Consider the following 16,902-nt stretch of genomic DNA (forward strand, 5'->3'; position numbering starts at 1 on the left):
ATATGCTAAAACGCACTGGAGAGCAGCAAATCACAGACAGAAATTGTGGCTGCAAATTTTGCGGTTTGGCAGTTTGAAAGCCCACAATCGCCCCCCTCTGCTGCCCTGTGGCCTATGGAAACCCCTCTTTTTATTCACATTTTCATGGGGGGCAGTAAATTGGGGTCGACCTTGTTAAGTTGAAGTTGATTTTTTTCAGAATGTGCCACAATATGTGTGCCCCCACTGGAGTAAATAGAATACACATATGCATAGTTTAATAAAAATTCGTATGTATATAAACACCATTTAGTAAGGTACCTTCTATCAATTGTATTGCAAACGGTATTGTTTAAGGCATAATAAGTAATAATTGCATTTTCTTAATGGCTAATTACAGCTCTGAAATTAAAATCTTATAAAAGATATACTTCTAAAGTAGTTTTAAAGTTTTTCAAGCAGTGCTTCGACTTCAAACTTTTTCACTTGCGAACTTGTTATTTTCGCAAACTTGCAACTTTTTAATGAAACTGCAATTTACTAATGAAATCATTTTTTGTTTTCTTTCAGCATCAACAAGAGTAATAATCAGTATTAAAGGTAAGAGTAATTTTGTTTGTGTTATAAATGTAAACTAGAAAATAATACATCTTAGCATTATTTTTCTTAATTAAATTTCCACTAACTTTTTGCAAAATAAAATCTTTCTTTCGTATTAAAGCATATTTGCTTTCATGAATTTCATGATGTGTTTGCCTGAGTGCACTGTTATGTACTAAGGGTTGTTTTAATTGAAGAAATATCCCCAATGACTCATTAAGCCCCGGGCGGTAATCTAAAAACTACAAACTCTAATCAGGTTACAAAAATTTGGCAAATGGAGAAAAATGAAATATTTTCTCTTTAATACAGAAATTCCTGAAGGAGTCCTTACATTTTATTAAAATATGTAACTGCCAATAGCCATTCTCAAAGTTAACACACAAATGCAAGCATTTCAATCTCCAGTCAGCGTTTTCCATTCACTCAGTCATCTTACTTCAATCTAAGCTGTCAGCGAAGCTTATTTCATTCATTTTTTCAGCTCCTCTGAAATGGGGAACATCTTCATGAAGTTAATTACTAGGAAATGCTGCAGTGATTTTTGCTCGGAAGCGACGCGCCCCGAAACTGGCCATCGTCTCCAGATGCTCCTCGGACTGCTGACCGTCGTTTACATTTTTCTTGAGCATTTTCCCTTTTGCCATTTTCAAATGTAATTACATTTCATTTTTCTCGCTTCGCATCTTTCGGTTGTTTCATCTCTCTTCAGATCCCCGGATCTCGGAGAACCCGGAGTCGTTCATTATCCGGCCCTGTCCATAACATTTTGTTGCACAGTCGTCGCTAATCTTGGTCGACAAGTTCCTCTGTCCCATCTACATCCCCAACCCGATCTCCATTCTGCTCCTTTTCATTTCCCCGGGCTATCTGTCCCTGCTTCTTGGCGACTGTTTAAATGTCAGTTAAAATCCCATAAATTCTCCTTAAATGACTTCTGTCTGCCGCAATTTCGTTTGCCAGTTCTGCTGACCCTGGCTACGTTCGGTTCGGATATGGGCAAAATGGCCAAGACGAATGGCCAAGAAGAATTGCAGTTGGCTGCGGGGCTGAAAGATGTTCTGAATTAACTCTAAGAGGCGGCAAATCACACAAAAACTTGTAGTCTTCCCGTAACTTAAGCATTAATTCATTCTTAACTGAACCGATAAGAGGGCGCTTTTCTTCATTCGTCTTACTTGGCCAAGAATCAGTTGGCCAAGTGAAATAGCAAATCCGGGATTTCTTTGCTTTCTGCAAGTCCAATGACGCAACAACATGCAAGTTGCAACTAACAACTTGCAACTTGTGCAATTGGTTCAATAAACTCATTAAACGCTTTCAACTTTCTGTTTCTCGTTTTAAAAAAGTTTTTTTTTTGTTTTTGTTCCTTCCCTTTTCTTTGTACTTGGCTCAAACTTTTCTGGGCAGAAATGGCGGTCATTCGGTAGCCTTTTGGCTCGTTTTCAACTTGTCGCATTATCCTTTTTATTGTCGTCGACATTTGCAACGCATTATCCTTGGCAGCTATTTCTGTTTTGGCTTTTCTTTTTTTTTTTGCTGAATAGAAGATTTTCTTTAATTTTTTTTTTTTACCATTTTTTATACTATGCCAGTGGCTATGGTTTCATAACTCTGTTGGGCAGTTTGACTAATGTGCGGCATAAAAAATGAATCAGTGCAATGGGATTGCGTCAAAGTGAATTTTAAATCCATTTAAAACAGGCACCTAGTTAATTCAATGTAACTGGCTTTGAATGCAATTGTGTCAAGTATAGTTAAATTAAATAGGTATTTGTTCGATTATATTTTACTTGTTTTAAGGCTGAATAACCGATAGCTGTTCCAATTTTTCAACTGTTCTATCGAAGTGGAATGTACATAAACCATTCTATGATCTCATTGGCACTTGTGCCCATTCCTTGCCAATAAATATTTGGCCCAGAGAGCATTTAACTTATTTGCCTATTTCTGGCTGACTGGCTGGCTTTGTTCCTTCTCCGTGGGCTCCTTGCCAAACAGGCGGCGGCAAACAATAAATTTTGTGTGCGGAATTTAAGCGCGGACACATTTTAATTTGTGGCAGCAACAGCCTGCGGCAGGAATAGCAGTAGTAGCAAGAGAATCGGTTTTGCTATATGAAAATGCCACCGGCAGCATCCGATTCCATGCCTCAGCCTAACACCTTGGCACTGCCCCACTCCTCCTTCAATTTTGCGGAAAAGCCGCAGCATTCATCGTTGCCTGGCTGCGGCTACAGCCTCAACCATAACTATGATAACGAGTGGCTCAGACGGGGGATTTCGGAGTAAATGGTGGAGCTGGGGGAATGTCAATTTATTTGTTGTGCCACAAACCGCAGCTAGCTGGCGGGCTGGCTGGGTTTTCCTTGTGTTGTGATTCTTTTGGAGGTTTTGCCAATTTGTCGGCTTCCTATTTTTTTTTCGGCTTTTGCATATTTTTTCCCCTTAATACTAGCGGCGTGGAAATTCTTTATGAAAACTTTGTTTACAACAATCAACTCGAAGTCACCGTGCCCCATCGTAGCCCCTTGCGCACTTGCACTTACTCCTTACAGTATTGAGTTGACAATATTTTTAATAGAAACTCTGTCTGCCAGTCTGCCAGGCCAACTTTTCCCTTACTGACTTGATGGGTGGAGGGAGGTAGATCCACCAAGTTGGAACTCTCGCTTCGGCTTGTGTTTGTGTTTCAATTTGTGTGCCTTTTATAGAATTATGCACTTTTACCAGCTTGCCTCGAGATGCTCGAGTTGGGCAACAATTTGGAGCCAATTGAGTTGCAACTTTTCAGTTCCTTCTATTCTCTTTTCTGGAGAATGCATATCGATGGTATACCGACATAACTGGCAGAATCAGTTTAAGGATATGAAATGATTAATTTAAAATATAATTATGAAAACATGTTTCATTTGGCAATGAAAATTGCTTTTCGATGCTTCTGGAAAATAGAAATCCCTTCTCAAACCAAATTTCTTGAATTTCTTGAATTGTGTGCACACAACCAACAACCTAATCAATCTCCTTTTAATTATCTAATTCGCTTTTGTAATTTGCCCAACTAATTTGCAATGCTAATCCCTAGGCAACTGCACTTCCGAATAGGATTTTAACTCTGATTCCGATTCCACTTCCATTTGCCGTAAAAAGCATTTGGAATTTGTTTTACTTTTCCTTCTTCCATTCACATGTACACTTGTGTTCCCCCCATTTGGCAGTCCATAAGGAGTTCTTGCCACGTCCTTTCCCTTTTAGGCCATTAATTTCTGGCTAAGTCAGGGGGTAAATGGTGTTGGTTAAGAGCTGGCCGAGTGGGAGTTCTGCGGCCAAAGCAATACCATCATCCATCGAAGGCCATAAAAGTTGGAATGCGAATGAGAACGAAATGTTTTACTCGCAATTTGCGCCGTGTTTTTGTCTCATTAAAAGCTGTCAATTGTTCGTCATTGTAATTAAACAAGGCTTTTAAATTTCTGTAGGCTTACTTACTCGCAGTGCAGAATGCACACAATCCAATTCGCAATTTCAGGAATTTCATTCTGCTTGACAATAAAGTTTTGCCACTTTTGTTCAGCACCTCTTCTTATATGGCCTCTGGCAATTTGTAGTCCTTCTTATATAATTTTTATTGCACAAGAGTGGGAGAGGAGAATCCTTGGCGCCGAAAGCGTGTAATAAAGCTCAGTAGATATATGTACAATGTACATATATTATATACGAGGTGATCTTCTTTTTCTCCTTCCTGGTGGCTTGGTCAGTAAGCAGCAGTGGGCTCTGCTGTTCGGTGACTGCAGTCACTGCTGCAGTGCCGATTATTAAGGGACAAAGGAAGAGTTCGTCCTGGGAGTCCTTTTTCCGCAGCGTCATTGCCTATGATAAATGGCTGGGAAATAAGGAATGAAGAAAAGAAAAGAAACGAAGACTATTTACTTCAGTGAAATAATTGATATTTAAGTAACAGTTATTCAGCACTCAGACATTCAGTTAATATGATAAGTTTGTTCTTTTATTTAAATAAGTAGTTAAAAATATATCAAATATTTTCATAGCCAAATATAGCGTTTAATGATGATGCTTCTTTTAGCCTTGCAATCTCAATAAAACAAGCTAGCTTAGACTCGTATAAGCTGATCATAAAGGCATCAACTGATACAAGGCAAATTCAAATAATACCCCACAGAGTAAGAGGCTAATAAAAGCTAAGAATATTCATGGAAAATAGTCTCATACCCATCCATCGTGAACTTAGTGATGCTCTTCCTGCTTTTGCCACCCATCATCCTGCTCCAAAAGAGGGCTTAATGCATTATGAGCCTTTTGGCCTTTTGTGCTGCCGGCTGCTTTTCCACTTGAATTGTGTCAATCCCCGGCTAAGACTCTTTTGCCACAATCAAGTTCATTGGCCAAATCCAACCACAGGCACACACACACACACACAGACAGGAAAAAGGCAGATGGGGATGGGCACGGACTTATTGTGGAGTATCTATAAAAGTCATTAGACTTAAAGTTTTTACAGTTCCTTTTCCACCCACAAAGGTGCAAACGACTTGAGGTTAACCTGAAGTGATTCGGTTGCGAATTTTCGCACCCTGCCCATCATCCACTTGCCATCTTGCAACAATTTTTATTGTTTGCGGAAAGAGGAGTCGAGGGAAAGAAACAGGACAAAGGAGGCCGAAGGAAATAGAAGTTGCTGCAAGGACATATGGGAAAAGCATGTGAGCAACTCGATAAATCAATATTTGAGTGTGTCTGTCCTATGCCCTCAGCATTATCCCCCGCTCCCCCGTCCTGCAGCCAATGCAATTGTCTCTGAAGAGGGGTTCTAAAGAGAGTTGGTTGGAAGCAGCCGAGATTGGTTGGAGGCAACTTGAATTCTGGACGCAGGATGAGACCCTCGTAGAGGAGAAGGATTCGTCTGCTGCTGGCTGTTGGCTGCTGAGCCCGTGGTATTTGAGGAAATGGCAGATAAATGTGCTTTTAAAGCGCTTTAAATGCCGCGCGTTGAGTGAAAGCCAAAAAACCATAAAAAACAAGGAGCCTTGGCTCTCCACAAAATCCGAAAAGGGACGTAACGCTCGCATCGATACGATATACTCGTATATATGGAGTGAACACCGCATATTTTTTTTGGAATGTCTGGCGGGGGCGAGAGATGATTGCAGGGTGAAGTTGGAGCTGGAGAGTGAAGATGGCCACCATGCACTTTTTTCGTTCATAAAATATTTCAATATTGTTACACATTTTTTCATCTCGCTGTTGGCGGATTTTGTCATTATTTGCGTATTTGTTGCGCATATTTCATTGTTTTTTCAAGCACTGTGTCAACTTCAAACAAGATGCAGCGAAAAATAAAATAATCGGAGGCTTAACAGCAAACCAGTTCTTACTCTTTACATAAGCTCTGCACACTTTTTGTGCAAATTAAATCAAGTTGGAATACACAAAAAATGCGCGTATGGCGCATCAAAAAACATAGAATCCATATAGAAACGTATTAAAATTGTATGTAAATCTGTATGGCTGTGTATTTGGATTTGGTGGGCACTTATGCCGATAGGGTTGCAGCTCGCAAGGCTGTTCAAGTGAAGAGCCCCCAAATGTGTGCTACAAATAATCTGTTTCTGTTACTGCCACACCCCTCCCCCTCCCCCCATCGTTTTGCGTAACACATTTACATTTGCATTAAATTTCAATTCGCAGAGAGCGACGAGCAGCGATCTCCGCCCGCTTTAGCAGGGAATTTATAACTAAATCCCCGGCATAAGCAGCTCAAATCCAATGGCATTTGCCATGTTGGCCCCATACCCATTCTGTCGCCACTGGGATGCCAAGCGCCAGCCCATTGATGCCCACAAAGGAAGTCAGTCGTTGGTGGAGGGCCCATTGGTGGCCATATGTTGACTGGCGGCTGCAAATCCGCCGTAATTTGAATAGGACTACAAGCGGCGGAATAAAATTCGATTCAGATCCCCTGGAATCTATTAAACGGCTCCTAAAAGGGTTCATCCGTGTATTTCGAAATGAAAAAAAAATTATTTTATTATTACAACATAATTTGTTGCAATTGCGAAGTATTTATACATATATATCTTAATACCATAAACCAGGGAATAATCTTCACCAGCAACAAATGATATGTAAATTCTCTGCTCTTAATTGGAGTTGATGTATAAGTTACCTCCTTTGCAAATGTCGGTCATAATTAAAGCGTTTATTTCAACCGCTTATTTGTTCATTTTTATTTTATTATTTTTTTTTTTTTTGGAAAAGATTTACATTTTCCTGTTTATTACCGACATGTTTGGCTCAGTTAACCAGCATTTTCCGTATATTTGTTCGGCTTTATGCAGAAACAAATCAATTTTCAAATTGATACATTACATTCGCCTGTGTGTGTGTGTGTAACATAAATCATGTATTTTATGTGCATTTGTTTCAGTTTCCCCCCAAAATACTATGTTTCATCTAGGGCTTGCTGTGCGCAATATTATTTTGACCCTTGTCTTGTTTTTTTTTTTTTTTTTTTTTGTTGATAAGTGCACTTCACGTTCAAGGCGACGTACGTGTGTCCATTTAGCTTCGCATGTATCGTATATATATCTATGTATATACGTTTCTATATCACATGAGCAGTAAAATATATAAAAGTGGTATAAGTGCTCCCTGAAATCACTTCCAAGCTTGACGTTACCAGAGCCCCTCCTCCAGCATTCTCCACATCACTTCCTTCCACTTGCACTCTGGTCTTCACTTTGTCGTCTTCTTTTTCGAAAATCCTCGTCATCGTCGTCTCTATAAGGCACCCTTCCCTACACTTTGCCCATCGTTGGCTTGTTGTTATTGTTTGTTAATGTATAGTTCTGCTTACTGCTATTTTTCGTTGCTATTTTTACTTAGATGGTGCTGTGTATGTAAGTATGTATTTTTATTTTGCTCACGTAATAACGATAATAACGCTTATTTCTTTCATTTCTTTATACTTTTTGCCAACCACTTGCGAGGTTCCCTCTTCCGTTGTTTTTTCGTTATATTTTTTGGGTGACGAGATGTATGAGGAGCTGGCAGGGCAAGTTGTCGTCGGGAGTTCTTGTTGCTACTGTGGATGCTGCTGCTGTCATGTAATTCTCTTAGAGCTTTAGTAGCATAATATTTATTGTGAAATTTTGTGCAGGGTATGAGGTACAAATTGTGGGGTATATAAGCTAATTCAAAATTGCAGTAATGCGAGCACATAAGATGGAACTGTTTGATATTTAGAATTCCTAATGCTGGAATCTGTTATATTCATTATACACTTAATGCTTTCAAAAGGTCTTAAATTTATTTGGGTAAAATATATATTCTACATAATCTGTGGTTGTTATCTTTTATCGGATTGTAAGAAATAACCTGTTGAGTTGCTTTCTTACATCTACTAGCTATCTACTAGTCGTATACGCAATAAGCCTTTCTTCTTGACGCTTTGAAGCATAAAATGCGCTTAACTGTTTCACTCTGCCAATCTTTTCGTAGTACTTTTCCCATTGTGACGTACATGGGGGGGAAATGGAAAGATGAATGGGATAAAAGCAAATCAGACAAATTGATAAAAAATCACAAAATAAAGTCAAAGCAAATCACAATAACAGTCACACAAACACGAAGCCACGACGAAACTGATAGAACTCCGTGTCTTGAATAAAAGTTATTGTTATTCCGGCGGACTTAGTTTTTTGCCTTAATTCATGTTTGCTTTCTTTCTGGTTGCTTTGTTTACTTGTTTTTATATGTATTATGCGTAGATTCGATTTATGGAGTGATGGTCACGTCGTGACTTTCAGTAGATAAAAACTACGTGATTTCTCGTCTGACCTTGACCAAATCAGGCAGTAAAAGTTTACTTGGAAAAAGTAGGATTTCTAAAGAATCGGCTGAGTTGAAGAAGAAAATGAAATTATGAAATGGCAAAACTCTTATTGCACTGCATTGCACTCATACCATTCATATGCCTATTACATACATATGTACACGTTGTCATTTTCAAATTATCCCCCAGCTCAACTACATATTGCAAATGCCCAATGCCAATTAATCTGAACTAATTGACTAGAGTTCAAAACTAATTTTTTTAAGCAGTGTGATGGACTGATTTAATTAAGTTTATGTTCGATGTAAGCCATGTTTTTCTGGGCCCCATCTTCATGACTTTCTTTGTGTATGTTACGATAATTACGCAGTCGTTGTCAGGCATAATTGAACTGCAGACTGCAGTCAGGAAAATCCACAAGATACATATCTGTACACACACATACATTTGTGTACATCTTTAAGATACATACGTATTTTACCCGCCACGTCACTTGTGGCATGTTTGCATTTGCCATTTCAGGCGCATTAGGGGCAATTAAATACTGATGTCTTTCAGCCAGTTTGTGTAATGCAACGTTTGATGTTTGCTCCTCGATGTGTTCGATGCGGAGTGAAAAGTAGCGGGCCTTGCAATTATGTGGGTGGCATTTGGGGCACGTACAACAAACAATACCGTTAAATATAAAATACTTATCAGCTTTTGCTCTCACCTGTGCTGTGCTCGGTGAAGAGGGAGCTTTGGAAAATCCTGCCTGGCCTGGCCCTAAGTAGTCATCATCAGTCATGCGTGCGCAGATATTTTAAGTGCTTTCTCCCGGAACGTGCCCCGAGTCCTCCTGCCTCCAGCTCCAGCTCCAGCTCCAGCTCCATTCCAGGACAGCTTATATATTCAGGCGAACGGCCAGAGCTCCATAGCTTCAGGTACTATATTATAATAGCTGTGCTTATGGCATAGGCCGCCCTACGGCTGGCATTGCAGTCGCCCGCCACCAACTAAACCCGACCAACCCAACCAAACCCAACCCACGGATTGCCCATCTAACGGGGCGAATGCTTTAGGCCATGCTGGCTGCAATGCCTGGTTTAAGGGCCATAATGAATGGCCACTTGAAGCGCGTGAGGGGGTAAACTCGAAGGGAAATTGTCGGGTGGTGGCGTTTTGCCAACTGCAATCGAGATGATAGCAGTCGATTATCGACGAGGCAAGGGAAATATAATGCGATTACGGTTCAGGAGCCGAGCAAAATGGTCCATATTCGAGGCTAGTAATTACACCTGTGGTTCCTAGTGCTAGAATTATAGCAAGTTGAAGCTGTGAAAGTAATAGAATATTTGTTGAATTGCTTTAAACTCTATTGTAATAAGTACACATACTTGGTATTGTATGTTATGGTATTATGATTAAACTTTACTCTTATTTAGTTACTTTGCTTCCTTTGGCCTAAATTTTATTTTGGGGAAACTTTGCACACAAGCAGGTCCTGATGCAACTACTACAGAGGCTTTAATGCACCGTAAATTTGATCTCATATGAATTATAAATCCATTGCATTAATGGCATGACTCTTGCTTGTTGTCGCCCATGTCCCTGTTGTTCCTTCTAGTATTGTTGCTTCAGTGGCTATATGTAGTATTGTTCAAACTGTTGGTGTTTTGGATTTGGTTGTGTGTTTGGTAACAGGTTGGCTTCCACTGTTGCCATTGTCGCAGCCATTGCTGTGTGCGCTGTGCTGATAATGGTATTGCTATTAAAGTGGAGCAGGGCGGAGTAGAGCTGGGAAAATCTCAAAACAAAGCACCGAAAATCTAGACGCCACATCATTTCCAACCTCGCACTCCTGCGGACCACACATTTTGCACCGCTTTTACCCCAAGGGCACAATGAGTTTAGAGCAAATACAGAAAATAAGGAAAAATTGCTGTTGTTCTTTGAAGGAAAACACGCTGCATTAGAGCCTGACGGAAAACAAACAAACAATTAAACCTGTGGTGTCAACCGGGTTCCGATAAACATACTTTAAAGTTGATGGTATTAAAGAGGGAATTGCAAGGGAAGGTGTTTTAAAGTTAAGTATTTTTGACTAGCTTCAACATAAACAAGTCAAATAAATGACGTTTTCGCAATGTCTTTTGAACAAGAATATTTTCTACAAGAATATTTCCAACTTTTCATTTAAGTTATTACAAATAATAGAAGCTGAGATGATTTCATTCGATGGAAAAACGACTCAAATGAATAAGAATTTCCATTACTTTGTATAGCCTTTAGTGGGTTAAGTCTGCGTGGCAATATTTTCAAGGTCAGGCCAACTAATACATTACGGGTCATTTATTTGAAATGCTCTCAACTGGGCCGCTGTACCCCCGCACTCTGGCCAAGGAGCAGAATCCCTCGAAGCTGATTGTCAAGTGTATGAAATATATCAAAACATTTGGCTGTGTTTGACAAGCAGTCAAACTCCTTGAGCGGCCGCTCGTCAAGTGCTGGGAAATCTGCCTCTCGACGGCACTTTCCGCTCAGTCCCCTCCCCCAAAAACCCCCTCTATTTTCCGCACGAAAGAGGAGAACAAAAAAAGGAAGGCAAAAAATAAGAGGAATTCAGAAGAAATTTCATTTCCTGATGCTCAACTGGAAACGGTGGCGTGGTGATGGTCGGAACCCAACTCCAAAAGCTCTCAGCAGCTCTCGATCCCCGAGCTGTACTCATTTGGCTTTAACATAAAACCAATTTAAACTTGGCCAAGTGGGCGGATGGGTTTTGCCCGGTGGAGGACTGTTTAACGTTCCTCAATATGCAGACTGACAATAACAAACTACCGCGCCAAGCTTCTACTTTGGCTGGAAAACGAGAAAGAAAACCATTTTAATTTCATTTCAGAGCCGTAATTTTAAGTTCGACATACCGCCTGTCCTTGCCGATGGAGTTCCGACTATGGGTGTGTTTGGGTGGGGGTGGGCGTACTGCCACTTAATACTCGTGGGAAAAACAACAATGGTAATCCCGCCGAAAAGAAAAATGTACAAAAAAAAAAAACACAACTGAGGCGCCAAGGCAAACAGCTAAAGAAGAAACTTGATAATAACTCGAACTCGAACTCGCTTGCTTCCTGGCTTTGTTCCTTAAGACCCGAAGTTTTCGAAAGCGGCAGCCACGCCCCCGCTGAAAGATGCGGATGTGGCACGTTTGCCCCCAAAATCCCCTCTTTCTCATCCCGTTTGTCTTTCATAATTGTGGGGGATTGTGGAAATTAAGCGACTCGCTCATAATAAAAACCAGCATCCTCGACGATAACGATTAAGGCAACAGATTTATAGACACACACATGTTTCCATATAAGTATGTGGGGTTATGATATAAGATTGTGTGTGTAAGTGTGTATGTGTGTGTGCTTGCCCCAACAGGTGCCAGGACTCGTCGTGTTTTCCCTTCGCAGCGAAGGCCCCACATCCAATCCCCTTCTTAGTTAAGTGCAAGTGCAATTTAAATTCCAAATTTGTTAAACTGTCACAAGTGTTTTGAATACGAAATGAGGAAGTCGCGCCGGAGGACAGCACGTTGTGTCACCATAATTTTCTGTTCAAGGTTCGATTTTCTTCTAAATTTCTAATTAAAAAATATGAAAAAAACTATACTAAATGATGAACCATTCTCAAATCATGCAATGCACTTTTTAAAAATATATTCCTAACTATAAAATTTAAATGTATAAAAACAATTCAGTGTATGATAACGCTTCTAAAGGCAGTCACATTTTTGTGAGGTGCTAAGACCTATACTTTCGAAACGTACCTTCCTCGGCTTATACGGATTGTGTTGGGCCGGGCTAGGCATAATTATACAGCGCAAATCTGTGAAACTGTGAGGGGGGCGATGAGCGATGCGAGGTGGCACGAAACGGGAGTTGGAAAGTGGGAGGAAGGGGGCGTGGCAAGTCAGGTGAATGTGAAAATTGCTTAGCAAAAATAACAAAAACAAACCAGAAGAAAGACGAAACTTTGACTTTTGAGCATGGGGATGGTACCTAAACAAACACGGACAGGACAACTTTGAGTTACGATGGAACACGCAAGTAAATGTGTGAGTGTTTGTTTGTGTTATTGTGTGTGTGTGTGTTTGTGTGTGGGCCGTGCATGAGTAATAGTAATGATGTTGGCCCACTCAAGAAGTGGAGCACCAGCCCACACCTCGGCCATCCGGCCAACGCCATCAGGCTTATGAATAAATTAAGAGGGAAAACCCCACCCAAAACGGGGACAGAAGGCGCAAATAAAAAAGAGCAATTTAAATGCGAACGAAAAATGTTGGGGCATCTCCAAGGAGCCGGGCGAATCCAAAGGGGCTGGGGATGGGTGAGGTGAGATAAGGGCGGGCGGGCAACTGAAGATAATGCCGTTTAAATAGAATCCCTGGCAAAGGTTTTTCGCCGGCGACGCTTTGGGCCAAGTAAACTGCAAGGCATAAAGAAAATGACGCCACTGACACGCGCGACGGCGCAGGGGAGAGGGAGGGGTTGTCACCTGCGGGGAAACGAAAGGCAAGATGGTAAGGCGCCACTCGCACAGGTGATTTACATAGCATACTTAAGTGGAGCACTTTGTGAGCCCCACGCCTCCCGCATTTGGGATATCATCATCATCAGCCCCAACAAATGTCGCACACACACAAAAATCAGCAGAAGAGAGAAAAAGATAGCTGGCGAGCGATAGAGATGGGTATAAAGTCGAAGGGAGCTAGGCAACAGCCGACTGGAATCATAAAAAAGGCATTTTATGAATAAAATGTATTACAAGCGACAGCATACGGAGTTTGACATTTTTATTATGCCAGCGAGGGCTGAAATCAGATAAAAAGAATAACGATGGGGAAGATGAAACATTGATGAGATACACTGCGAACCGAAGGTTGAAAATTAATAAAAAGCTACTCACATTTTCAACAAAACTTGTAAAATCTATTTGAATGACATAAACCCCTTCAGTGTTTATTGTGTTTATAAAAAAGAAGGAGCCTTCATTATTAATGACTGATAAAAAACATATTTGTAACAGTTGTACACTTTGTTTATATTTGATATTAAAAAAAGACCTTAAACCATTTTTTCTAGCTTACAAACAAATAGCTCTGGCCAAAAGTGTTCGGTCTGGGAAAAACTGCGAGTAAAGCGTAAAAGTTACGGATTCGGGGAAGTCAAGTGTCAAGTTTGCCAGTCAGTCACAGTCGTAGTGGGATTCCTCGGATTAGCGGCGAAAACCGCGCCAGAGACGCGGCCAAACAAGTTTTAAGCATTAGTCGTAATCGGATGAGGGGCAGAAAATCCTGGGGTGAACCGATGGGGAACAGAGTCTCTTGGAGCGCACCTAATTCAATTATTATTGCCACTCGCAAAAAAATGTATGAGTCAGTGGAGGAAGGACGGTACAAAAGCCATGTGCTGGCAAACAAAATGTATTTTAAATAAATATGATTTATTATGTTTGACATGACCGAAAAAAAAGGGGAGTGGATGGATGGGTCTCCCAACGGGAAAGGCAATCTGCTCGAAGGACTGCCGACCTGTGCCGTGTACTCAAAGTAAATTTTGGTTAAAGGTACACATGGCTTTTATGGTGCCACAGTAAGGTGATTGGGGCAAACGACCTGACCCCCTGGAGATGGATTGTGGCTGCCACCTCTGGAAAGGCTTGAATCATCAACAGGTTGGTCGGGGATTGGGCAGGCTCGTGAAATCCCCCTCGTTTCGGCTTTGGATTGACAAACGCGAAAGGGAAAATACGTAAATGCAATATAAATTTACTGTATGATTGATATTGGTTATGCTCCGCCGAACGCGTGTCTATATACTTGTGTGGGTACGCATGTACACATAAACCCATGGAGCCATCCTTAATGGTCGTGATATAATATTGACACAGAGCACAAGAGCTGACTGGAAAATAAGCAAAAATCATATTGCCAGGAGATTGCCGGTTATTAGTGGGATGTGTGGGTTGAAATCTTTTGAGTTTATCGGAGCCAGAAAATTGGGGGAAATGATGAGAATCGCATTGAACATAATCCAATCCCCGAAGACTTTAAGCCACTGCAAGTGTAAAAAAGTATCTGACTTGTTTACTTCAACACATTTTCACACTCACTTGAAGCTTTAAATAGAATGCAGTGCAGTATGAACAAGATATCTAGAAAAGAATCTCTCCCCTTTGTACCACAATTTTCATATTTTTTAAATGATACTCTCACTTAAATTCCCAGCTAAGAAATGGGTTGTAAACTAAAGCCTTTAAAATAAACCATTAGGGTGTAAGAATATACATAAACTGGTTCATGTTAACGAATATCTAAATGTAAAACATACATTCAGTTTGCATATTCAATTTTATTTTGTGCTCGAAAAGACGATGAATTCCTCCCAATTATTTTGCTCCGGAAAATTCCTAGCTTGTGTGCCAGAAAATTTAGAAATGACACATACAAAACGAATGACATTTATGCAACAATTTAATGCTTTACTGTCTATCTGAAATGCCATAGGGACAATCATTACTTTCCGACTCACCTGAAAACAATGGATGTGGGGATCTATGCTCATAATCCCCACAGATTAACGCACAATGGCTGGGAGTCTATTTAGCTGGGGGTAACATGATTTAGCCGTCCATAAATTCACACAGGTTGGCACTAATCAACGGGACAAAGCTTACCCAAATACCCCGTCCAACTATGCAGGAAGAATATCGTTTGGGAACCACATTTAAACCCCAAACTATATGGCGTTGGGGCATCAAAATGCAAGGTGGGTGGGTTGGTAATGGTGTGTGCTTTTGTGCGATGGCAACCAGTTGAATTAATATTGAGCCCGAGCAGAGAGTATTAAAACTAGGACATTAAAGGAAAATATTGAATAAATATCTGAATCATTTTTGTGTTTAAATATTTACTTGAATGGAAATATTTAAATATTTTAAGTTGATTGCCAAAGTGCAAAACTATAAGTTTATATCCGATGCACAAGCATAATTCTATGTGTTCACAGTTTTTTCGCCATTAGAGTATTTTGTGTTCCTGCCAGAACTTTTGGCCTGCCGTGGGGATTAAGGGACGGATCGAGTTTCGTGACGGGGGGAAATAAGTTGAAGTTCAAGCTGGACAAACCCCCAGCGGACCCGAAAACAATCCCGCTTAACCCTAAAATGTTTAGTTTATGGTCAGTTCGGGAAGACTGCAAAACGCTTGTAGGTGAATTTATGCACCCAACTCAGCCGGACATGCATACTTACTTTTTGGAGGCGGTGTGCGTTTGTGCTACTCGTGCTGCCCATTTAGGCCCTTGGCCAGTGTTCTAAGCAAATAAACCCACACAAAACAAGGTCCAAACTGATAATATTTAGTCGAGCTTTTATGCATAACTAATTGGCCCAGCCTGGTTTTGGTTCTCACTACAGTTTCTCGCAACTCCTGCGAATGCACCTAAAAAATATTTGAAAAATTTCTAAAATAATTCCAAATATATATATTCGACCTGCAGTTCGAAAAAGAGCTATCTATATATTAGTAGTATTTTAGTATAAGTATTTGAGTTAATTTGCTTGATATTTTACATCTCAACCTCCTATTTCCGCCTCAAACAGTGTCCAGCTAGTTAAAATACCACGTTTTTTCTCAAAGTGTACTCGTGTCCCTTCGCCTGTTTGTGTGGTCATCGCCCGGCTGTCCCGTCTGCTGGTTGTCAAATATGTGCGCCACTGGTCCACGGGCCTGCGATGCTGGTTCTCGGTTAGGTGGTGCGTGCCGGACAAATGGACGGACGCATCAGGAATGTTGGAGCCTTCGGCGATTCCCTGGCCCAAAACCCCTGCTTCGTTTTTCGACTCCACTCTCCTCCAGCCCGCAGACAAAGTGTACAATTTGCCACAATGTTGCCTGTTGACTCTTTTTGTTGCTGGTTGTCATCAACAACGTTATGTTGTTATAGCCATCATCATCAGTAGCTGCCCCCTGCCTTCCCACCACCACCACCGCCACCATCATCATCATCATCATCCGCATCATGGTTGTCACGCTCTTACTGGCCTGTGTGCATTGTCAGCTAATTGAATTTTCAGCATGAAATGAAATTTAATTTATCTTTATTGTTTGTTTATGCCACCAAATGATGAAAACAAAAACACGGCAAAGCCGAAAAAAATCAAATAACAATATACAACACCCTAAAATTTGATAAGAGGATTTTTATGCGCTCTTTGGGAGCTCATATGTATTTGCTTGCAATTCCGAGTAGTCTTTTTTTAATCCTTCCCTTTAAATGGCACCCTTTTTAAGCTTTCATTTGAATAACAATTATTAGGTAGGCTTGAAGGTATTTACTTGTAAACGTTTTTCACCTGCAATTATAAAGAAAATTTACATTTTTTTACAGCATTCACAACATCGATTTTTTTCTTGTTTTTTTTTTTGTATCTCCGTTTTGTGTC

The 16,902-nt window shown here is 40.6% G+C and overlaps 1 protein-coding gene across 5 annotated transcripts in view; it reads left to right on the plus strand.

Moving 5' to 3' along the window:
• LOC6606757 (cadherin-87A) overlaps positions 1-16,902 on the plus strand; it is a 55,819-nt gene that overhangs the window by 30,224 nt on the left and 8,693 nt on the right. For all 5 annotated transcript variants that reach the window (XM_032721060.1, XM_002031518.2, XM_032721061.1 and 2 more), the window contains one exon: positions 550-579. The gene's annotated coding sequence lies outside the window, so the exon portion shown is untranslated. The remainder of the gene's footprint in view (positions 1-549; positions 580-16,902) is intronic.

Source organism: Drosophila sechellia, chromosome 3R (assembly GCF_004382195.2).
Source record: "Drosophila sechellia strain sech25 chromosome 3R, ASM438219v1, whole genome shotgun sequence".
Lineage (NCBI taxonomy): Eukaryota > Metazoa > Arthropoda > Insecta > Diptera > Drosophilidae > Drosophila > Drosophila sechellia.